The sequence below is a fragment of the Mus pahari genome, chromosome 14, assembly GCF_900095145.1.
Source record: "Mus pahari chromosome 14, PAHARI_EIJ_v1.1, whole genome shotgun sequence".
NCBI classification, from domain to species: domain Eukaryota; kingdom Metazoa; phylum Chordata; class Mammalia; order Rodentia; family Muridae; genus Mus; species Mus pahari.
In genome coordinates this window covers 88,044,237-88,051,339 of record NC_034603.1, presented here as the reverse complement: position 1 = coordinate 88,051,339, position 7,103 = coordinate 88,044,237, and the positions used below count along the sequence as shown (strand labels likewise).

At 47.7% G+C, this 7,103-nt stretch overlaps 1 protein-coding gene across 2 annotated transcripts in view; it reads left to right on the top strand.

Annotated features, from left to right (window-relative positions):
- Positions 1-4,224: 4,224 nt before the first annotated feature.
- Ccdc57 (coiled-coil domain containing 57) overlaps positions 4,225-7,103 on the top strand; it is a 90,495-nt gene continuing 87,616 nt past the window's right edge. For both annotated transcript variants that reach the window (XM_029545551.1, XM_029545550.1), the window contains exon 1: positions 4,225-4,380. The gene's annotated coding sequence lies outside the window, so the exon portion shown is untranslated. The remainder of the gene's footprint in view (positions 4,381-7,103) is intronic.

Here is a 7,103-nt window from a genome sequence, read left to right as displayed (position 1 = left end):
GTTGTGTGTGTATGTGTGTGGTGTGTATGTGTATGTATGTATATGTGGGTTGTGTATGTGAATGTGTGTGTGTATTTATGTGTGTATGTGTGGGGTATGTGTATATATGTGTATATGTGTGTGTATTATGTGTGGGGTTGTATGTATGTATGACTGTGTGGGGTATATATATGATTCTGTGTGATTCTGTGTCTGTATATATATGTGTATGTGTGTATATATGTGTGGGGTATGTGTATGAATGTGTGTGTATATATGTGGGATGTGTGCATGTATGTGTATATGTATATATGTGTATTATGTGTGTATATATGTGTGGGTGTGTGTATGTATGTGTATATGTGTGTGTACAATGTGGGGGGTTGTATGTGTGTATGTATGTGTGGGGTGTGTATGTTTGTGAATCTGTGTGTGGTGTTTGTGTGGGGAATGTGTATGTATATATGTTTGTATGTGTGGGAGAGGTGTGTGTATATATGTGGGGTGTGTGTATGTATGTGTATATGTATTTATGTGTATTATGTGGGGAATTGTATGTGTATGTATGTATATTAGGGTATGTGTGTGTATGTGTATGTGAGTATATGTGTGTTGGGGGTAGGTGCCACCACAAGGTTGGCCTATGGCCAAAAGTCAAAGAAAGGACTCCCAAGTTGTGGGTGGCCAGAACCAGGTGTCCTGTGTTGCCTTCTCCCCCGGGCACTGTCCTAGGAGAATGTGTAGCTACCAACTTAGGCGGCTCACTCAGTGCTCAGCAGCATCCACCAAGTCAGCCTGTGTTCCGCCGTCCCAGAATTCTCATCAGACTGTAGCCTTTCTGCCCTTGCTTGTTCATCCTACTCAGGGGCCCAAGCATCTACTACACAGAGACATGCTGACATCTGCACTGGGATGGTAGCATCGATGCCTGGTGGTCAAGGACAGTTGACCTCTATTCTGCATCTTAACCTGTAGCAGGGATCACTGCAGAGTGGCCACTGGAGTCCAGCACAGGCCCAAACAATGACAGGCTCAAGTCCTGGCCACTTGTGTTTCAAATGTGGCCCTACTTGGAAACAAGAAGACTTGTTTTTTTTTTGTTTTTTTTTTTTGTTTTTGTTTTTGTTTTTCAAGACAGGGTTTCTCTGTGTAGCCCTGGTTGTCTTGAAACTCACTTTGTAGACCAGGCTGGCCTCAAACTCAGAAATCTGCCTGCCTCTGCCTCCTAAATGCTGGGATTAAAGGCCTGTGTCACCACGCCCGGCTACAAGAAGACTTGGTGATGCAGTTGATTAAGATGAGGTTGCACTGTCCTGGGTACATCCTGACCCAATGTGACTGGCCTCCTATACAGAACAGTGTGAGAAGGCAGAGAGGCACAGTGCAGAAAGCACCTGCAGCCGAGGGTACCACGGATGCCTGCCACCAGCAGCAGCTAAAGACACAGGAGGATCTTCCCCAAGCCTTGGGTGTGGGGCTGGCCCTGCCAGCACCCTGGTTTCCCTGGAATGGTGAGGGCTAAGTTTAACATCCTTTCTCATTGCAACTGGTCTCTTTCACCCAGGAGCACCACCTGCATTGTCCTCCATGAAAGTGAAGTAAATGGCATCTCCTTAGCCATCTCCTGACTGATGTAGGACATGCAGGGGGCTCGGGGTAAGGTTCCAACACATCCTTGAAAGAATCACGGGGTGGTGAGGGGTGTTTGGTAGGGCAGAATAATTGAGGAAGATTCAGCCTAGTTCAAGCCATTGTGGGACGCTATCAGCCAAGGGAGCCCAGCTCAATTGCACTGAGATTCATATGAAGGCTGTTGGACACTACCACAGCTTCTAGACTTAGATGGCACCCCTGCTCCTGTTCTCAGGTACCAGGGCATGTGGCTTAGCTGCAAGAATGACTGCAGTCACCATGACACCTAGGTCACCCAGCCGCAGTTCCATGTGCGTGTACCTGTGATGCAGTGTCTCCACCCTGGCTGCTGTAACTCAATGCTGAGGGCTGGGGCTTCACATGGATGCTCCTTTCTCTCACTTCTGGAGATGAGGTTAGGAAGCCAGCAGAACTGGGTTTTTTTCTGGCTCCTCCTTTCAGCCTGCAGATAGCCCCTTCTTCCTGTGTCCTCACTTGGAACACTTTCTATGTGCTCCTTGTGTGTCTTCTTCTTCTTCGAGTGGTCCCACACTGATGATCTCATTAATTGGTACTTACCTCTTTAAAGCCTTAACTTCCAAACACAGCCCCTCTGGGTACTAGGAATTCAAAATATTGATTCTGGAGAATCCACTTCCTTCCATAGCACACAGGCTCTTATAGACCTTCACTCTACAGAAGAGAGGATGGAGGCTTGAAGGACTCAGGTGACACATATTCTGGCTCTCTTGTGGGTAGCCTGGCCCCAATTTGAGCACACAACTTAGGCTGGTTCCTCCCAGCCTTCCCTGGCCATTTTCATGTACATAGAGACCAAATTCCCTCTGTCACCTTGGGAAGTTATAGGGGCATGCCTGAAAATTCTGGAATTTTGATTTCTTTGAAAAACACAAAAATATCATAAGAATGTGTTTTCATTTTAATCCCAGGTGTGGGGATATGGGGCTGCTTCAGACAGTCTGCAGCAGCTGACTATGATTTGCCCTGTGCTCTAGCAGAGGCATGGTTTTGCCAGCTGTGGACAGTTTCTTTGATTGTGTGATGTTTGGAATTCTGGGAAATTTTCAGAGGCTATATAAATGCTAGGGCCCTGAGACGTGGGAGTGGTTGTTGGACATGGTAGCGTGTGTGTGTGTGTTTCAGTTTGTTAGTAGTTATGCTCAAAGAAGAAACAAAAGGAAAGAAATTAGATTCAGGGATCTCTATCTCACTCTCTCCTATCCTTCTTTCTCTCCTATTTGCTGATGGGGGTGGTGGTAGTGAAAATGGGGTGGGAAAAAGAACCACAAAGTAGCAAAGACCAACTACAGGAAGCTCCCATGACAGAGTGAGGCAGAGACAAGGGGTGTGAACCTACTTGTGGAATGGGGCTGACATTCGGTAGCCAAGAACTGACAGTTGAGGCTACCTCACTTTCTAATAGAACAGAAGGCCCTTAGAGGTTCAGGGGAATCCCTGACTGAGAAGAGGGCTACAAAGAGAAGCTGGTTGGGGAAAGGTTCAAACACCAAGCATCTGCTGTCAGGAAGTGTCAGTTCAGGGAAAGAGACTGACGGGTAGAGGACGGCGGCAGGATATAGGACAGGAAATTAGGAATGACTAGACTTCTTGATACTGCCTTCCTGGAGGAAGGGATTCCCAGACACTCCCCATCTCCTAGGAATTATGCTGGTTGAGGTGTATGAGCCAGTTCTAGGAGCAGGCCACAGTTTAACTTCTTCAGTATAAAAAGATAAGAATACCATCCTTTTTACTATTTATTTTGTGTATTTGTGACTGTGTGAACATACAGACCATGACATATGGAGGACAGGGAAGACTCGTGGGAATTGGTCCCAGAGTGTGAATCAGGTCATCAGACTGATACATCTACAGAGCCATCTCCCTGGCCCTCAGATGACCTAAGAATTTAAAGAAAGACAAAGACGAGCCTACCACTGATTCCTGGTGTGGGGCTCATGCAGGCCCTTCCCAGTAACCAGCCCCATTCCATCCAACTCTTCTTTGTCCAGGACATGCTCCGTGAAAGCTGGGGTCCTGGAAAAGCATTCACCTTTTGATGCTTGAAGTTTCAGACCAAATCCTGGAAGGACTTCTTGTGGCTGCGCCTTACCCAGGGCTCTGAAAGAGGATCAACTTCTTCACTTTAGCCCTCTCCCGCCTGAAGACAGGCCCTAGGTGCAACCTCCACCCACTCTTGCCATATGCACCCTTCCTTGTCACAGTCTCATGTGCAGTCTACAAAGGAAAAACCTGAGTCCCAGAATAACTTCCCACCCACGACTTGCAGGTTCCATCCGTCCCTGAGCTCCCAGTCCCGGCACTTCCTGCTAAGCTGAAGTTAGCCTTTTGGGACTCCAGGATGGGCACCTTGGGGACCCTCAGGACAGCTAGGGGGAGGGCACAGGGCCCCATAGGTGTAGGTCCTTGCTCACTGGCTCGCACTACTCAGGGAGTCCGCTAGGTTACGGAACTCCTTGCGTCTCTTCCTTCGGTACCAGCGCAAAGGTGGGAACTCTTGTGTTGAGACTCCTGTTTCTGCCCGGCGGGACCGGAGCGCCGCTCAGAGTGCACCGGGAGCAAGGTTACGGACTCTAGTCGCTATGGTAACGTGGCCCGCGCTGTAGGCGAGGGAGGGAGAGTGCTGGCGCTCGGAATCCCGGAGACCCCGGTCCCGGCTGGAGCAGCGCTAGGTCGCACGCGGGAGACGAAGCTAATTCCGCTGGGTCCTGACGGGTGGCACACGCGGTGAGTGGACGGCCATCGCACCAGGTTCTTGCTCCCCTTAGCTTTCTTTGACCCACACTCCCAAACGCCTACCTCGAGATTAGCCACAGGCGATCGTCCGGGGACGATCCAGCTCCTGCACAGGGAGCAGTTTTCACTCAAACCGGCCCATAACTGCAGTGTTTTCACTGCTCTGCGTCCTGCAGCAGCGCTTCAGTCCCTCACTGACTTCATTAGTCCGTTATCTTGTAGGCTACATGTCATGCTGGCTTGACCCGATATTTTACACAATTAAGTTACACATTTTTAACAAGAAAATGGCGCGCTCGTGCCTCTCAGAAGGCAGACGCCCCATTACTGGGGAATACTTTCGTCGCCAAGTTTCGAGTGGTTTAAGTGGTGCCTGCCAAGGGGCTAACATAAAGTTATTATTTTCTGCTCGGCATGGTGGCACATGCTGTAAAATCCCAGGACTTGGGAGGCAGAGGCAGGCGGATTTCTGTGATTTCGAGACCGACCTGGTCTGCATAGTTCCAGGACAGCCAGAGCTATGTAGAGACCCTGTCTTAAAACTAACTAAATAACAAGGTTTCTATTTTCTCATTGTAAATAATAAACACCATTTGGGATGTGCTTGACTGTGTAAAAGTCTTGCTTTTAACCATATTCTCAGGTACTAATTTTAGCATACGTCAGCGAAAGCTTCCTGATTTTTTAAAAAATATTTATTTATTATATGTGTGTACACTGTAGCTGTCTTCAGACACTCCAGGAGAAGGCATCGGATTTTTGTTATGGATGGTTGTGAGCCACCATGTGGTTGCTGGGATTTGAACTCAGGACCTTTGGAAGAGCAGTTGGTGTTCTTAACCACTGAGCCATCTCACCAGCCCCAGCTTCCTGATTTTTTTTCTTTTGATTTCATGTTTTATTCTTGCTATGTTGGGTGCAGAAAAAGAATCACAAGTTAACTGAATCAAAGGCCATTCAGACCTTTCAGACTAAAGTGGGATCCAGTTTCCAGCAGTCTTTATTTAGAATTGGCATCAGAGTAGGTTTCAATCACTGCTTTACCAGCTGGGGCCCTGGGAGAGCTGCAGGAAACAGGGACAGGCTGTATTCTCCAGGGCTGCTGCCTGGACAGGTCGGTCCTCCCTGGGAATAGCAGCAGGAGGAGGATGACAGCGACTCCAAGGGACAGGCTAGTCATGAAGAGATGTAGATCATTGATGTCCCCACAGGGAGGACCTCAGAGGTCGCTGCCCTTCCACCTGTATCCTGGAATCCTTCATGAAGCTGCTCCATGAGGACCAGGCAGGGATTTCATTGACTTCAGGAATAGTCCAATATAAGCTCATTGTCTTAGTCACTGTTCTGTTGCTGTGAAGAGACTCCATGTCCAAAGCAACTCTTATAAAAGAAAGCATTTAACTAGGAGCTGGCGTACAGCTTCAGGGGCTTAGTCCATTATCATCATGGCAGCAACCATGGTGCTGGGCAGCTGACAGCTACATCCTGATCCAGAGACAGAGACTGAGACAGCCTGGCATGGGCTTCTGAAACCTCAAAGCCCACCCTAGTGACACACACTTCCTCCTACAAGGCCACACCTCCTAATCCTTCTAATGTTTACAAACAGTTCCACTCCCTGATGACTAAGCATTCAACTATATAAGCCTATGGGAGCCACTCTTCTTCTTACCACCACACCCATATAGCAGCTTCTGAGAACATTTGGCTTTTCTCTGTGATACTTGGCCTGTGGGGCCTGGTCTGTGTTATTTTTCTCCCCCGCCCTGATAATACTTTACCTTCGAGAAATTCCAATTTCTGCAGAAAGCTGCAGATTTCCTAGTCTTATCACATTCTCATTAATTGGCTCAATGACTCTTCTGGTCCTGTGTCTCTTGTCTTTTTTTTTTTTCCTTTAGATTTATTTATTATTATATGTAAGTACACTGTTGCTGTCTTCAGACACACCAGAAGAGGTCATCCAATCCTATTACAGATGGTGGTGAGCCACCATGTGGTTGCTAGGATTTGAACTCAGGACCTTTGGAAGAGCCGTCGGTGCTCTTAACTGCTGAGCCATCTCACCAGCCCTCTCGTGTCTCTTCTTAAGCACCCAGATGATTCCAGTAATTTCAGTCTGAAGAGCCACCATCTCTATTCTGACTCCTGGATTTTCTTTTTACTGGAGCCACAAGGTCTCATTTGAAGCTGGCAGAGAATCAGCACTTACACTGCCTGATGTGGAGTCAGAGAGCCGTGGTGCTTAAGTGTGGTGACCTTTTTCTGTCTCTGGCAGCTTCAGTCCTGAAGGAATTCTATATGTGATATCTGTCAAATATTTTTCTATTTCCATTACTCCTACATTGATTAGCTGGTACTTTTGTTGTCTTTCCTTATAATTTCTTCCATTAGTTAATTTAGTCACATCTTGGTTGCTGTCCCTCTCCTTCCACTCTCCCCTGTTAAGGCCTAGGTGACTATTGCCTATCCAGCCAGCCATTTTGTGCTGTTATTAATGTTATAAGGAAACTTTCTCCTGCTCTAGTTGATCTCATATTCTGTTATGTTCTACGCTTTGGTGTTCTGGGAAACCAGTAGAGGTCAGTTAGAACTGCTTTGTAAAGCCGGGCGTGGTGGCACACGCCTTTAATCCCAGCACTCTGGAGGCAGAGGCAGGCGGATTTCTGAGTTCGAGGCCAGCCTGGTCTACAAAGTGAGTTCCAGGACAGCCA